Raw genomic sequence first — 3,194 nt, forward strand, 5'->3', positions numbered from 1 at the left:
AGATCTGGGGAGCGCAAAACAGAAGAGAATAGAGAGGGAGATCCAATCTCGGAGGGTCTCCTGCCTCTCCACCGCCATGGAGGCCATGGACCAGAGGGGAAACCCTCCTCCCATCTAGGGGGGCAAGGAAGGAGAAGAAGGAGGGGGCTCTCTCCCCCTCTCTCCCGGTGGCACCGAAGTGCCGCTGGGGCAAGGATCGTGATGGCGATCTACATCAACAATCTTGCTACCGTCAACACCAACTCTCTCCCCCTCTATGCAGTGGTGTAACATCCCTTCTCCCCACTGTAATCTCTACTTAAACTTTGTGCTCAACTCCATATATTATTTCCCAATGACATTTGGCTATCCTATGATGTTTGAGTAGATCCGTTTTGTCCCATCGATTAATTGTGATCTTGGTTGGTATGATTGTACATTTTATTTATGGTGCCATCCTACAATGCCATCCATCTCACGCAAACGTGAGGGGCCCCCGTTGTAGGGTGTTGCAATATGTTCATGGTTTGCTTCTTGTCAGTGTTGCGGGGGATGACAGCAGCCCAAACACGGATAAGTGGGTCATGGCGTATGGGAGTAAAGAGGACTTGATACTTAATGCTATGGTTGGATTTCACGACCTTAATGATCTTTAGTAGTTGCGGATGCTTGCTAGATTTCCAATCATAAGTGCATATGATCCAAGTAGAGAAAGTATGTTAGCTCATGCCTCTCCCTCATATAAAATTACTAGAATGATTACCGGTACTTGTTATCGATTGCCTAGGGACAAATGACTTTCTTGTTGACAAAAGCTATCCACTTTTACTACCTTGCATTTTATTCGTAGTTTTATTCTCGCAAAGTACTCGTAGTTTTATTCTTGCAAAATAGTTTCATACTTGTTCTAAGTAAAGCAAACGTCAAGTGTGTGTAGAGTTGTATCCGTGGTCGATAGAACTTGCGGGAATATTTGTTCTGCCTTTAGCTCCTCGTTGGGTTCGACACTCTTATTTATCAAAGAAGGCTACAAACGATCCCCTATACTTGTGGGTTATCAGGTTCCTATTATTCTTGTAAGAAGAACTACCAAAGGAATTACCATAACTATTAGATGAATTTCCAGGGAAAGGCCTAGGATTAAAATTACCTCTATATGTTGGGGAACATAGCAATAATTCAAAAAAATTCTACGTATCACCAAGATCAATCTAGGAGATTCTACCAACAAGAGAGAGAGAGAATGCGCATCTTCATACCTTTGAAGATTGCTAAGCGGAAGCGTTACTAGAACGCGGATGAGGGAGTCGTACTCGCGGCGATTCAAATCGCAGAAGATCCGATCTAACGCCGAATGGACGGTGCCTCCGCGTTCAACACACGTACAGCCCGGGGACGTCTCCTCCTTCTTGATCCAGCAAGGGGAGAGGATAAGTTGAGGGAGAGCTCCGGCAGCACAACGGCTGCTACCTCTTGAGTACTGCGTTGGTTTTCCCTTGAAGAGGAAAGGGTGATGCAGCAAAGTAGCGTAAGTATTTCCCTCAGTTTTTGAGAACCAAGGTATCAATCCAGTAGGAGGCTCCTCAAAAGTCCCTCGTACCTACACAAACAAACAAGAACCTCTCAACCAACGCGATAAAGGGGTTGTCAATCCCTTCACGGTAACTTGCAAAAGTGAGATCTGATCGAGATAATAAGATAAGATAAATATTTTTGGTATTTTTATGATATAGATTGGAAAGTAAAAGATTGCAAATAAAGTAGATTGGAAACTTATATGATAAAAGATAGACCCAGGGGCCATAGGCTTCACTAGTGGCTTCTCTCAAGATAGCATAAGTATTACGATGGGTGAACAAATTACTGTCGAGCAATTGATAGAAAAGTGCATAGTTATGAGAATATCTAGGCATGATCATGTATATAGGCATCACGTCCGCAACAAGTAGATCGAAATGATTCTGCATCTACTACTATTACTCCACAAATCGACCGACTCCTGCCTGCATCTAGAGTATTAAGTTCATAAGAACAGAGTAACACATTAAGAAAGATGACATGATGTAGAGGGATAAACTCAAGCAATATGATATAAACCCCATCTTTTTATCCTCGATGGCAACAATACAATACGTGCCTTGCTGCCCCTGCTATCACTGGGAAATGACACCGCAATATTGAACCCAAAGCTAAGCACTTCTCCCATTGCAAGAAAGATCAATCTAGTAGGCCAAACTAAACTGATAATTCGAAGAGACTTGCAAAGATAACCAATCATACATAAAAGAATTCAGAGGAGATTCAAATATTTCTCATAGATAATCTTGATTATAAACCCACAATTCATCGGATCTCGACAAACACACCGCAAAAAGAGTTACGTCAAATAGATCTCCAAGAAGATCGAGGAGAACTTTGTATTGAGATTCAAAGAGAGAGAATAAGCCATCTAGCTAATAACTATTCACCCGAAGGTTTGTGGTAAACTACTCACAACTCATCGGAGAGGCCTTGGAGATGATGTAGAGGCCCTCCATGGTCAATTCCCCCTCCGGCGGAGCATCGGCGAAGGCTCCAAGATGGTATCTCGCAGATACAGAAGGTTGCGGCGGTGGAAATAGTTTTCCGTGGTGCTCTTGGATGTTCTCAGGGTACGTGCATATATATAGGAGGAAGAAGTAGGTCGGTTGAGCCACGAGGGGCCCACGAGGGTGGGGGGCACGCCGACCCCCCTAGGGTGCGCCCTCCTGCCTTGTGGCTTCCTCGTCTGCTGCTTGACATCCACTCCAAGTCTCCTGGATTGTGTTTGTTCCAAAAAGATCGCTCCCGATGGTTTCATTCCATTTGGACTCCGTTTGATATTCCTTTTCTTCGAAACACTGAAATAGGCAAAAAAACAGCAATTCGGGCTGGGCCTCTGGTTAGTAGGTTAGTCCCAAAAATGATATAAAAGTACAAAGTAAAGCCCATAGACATTCAAAATGGGTAATATAATAGCATGGAACAATCAAAAATTATAGATACGTTGGAGACGTATCAAGCATCCCCAAGCTTAATTCCTGCTCGTCCTCGAGTAGGTAAATGATAAAAACAGAATTTTTGATGTGGAATGCTACCTAGCATAATTCTCAATGGAATTTTATTTATTGTGGCATGAATATTCAAATCCAAATGATTCAAAATGAAAGTTCATATTGACATAAGAAATAGTAATA

Source organism: Triticum dicoccoides, chromosome 4B (assembly GCF_002162155.2).
Source record: "Triticum dicoccoides isolate Atlit2015 ecotype Zavitan chromosome 4B, WEW_v2.0, whole genome shotgun sequence".
Taxonomy (NCBI): Eukaryota; Viridiplantae; Streptophyta; class Magnoliopsida; order Poales; family Poaceae; genus Triticum; species Triticum dicoccoides.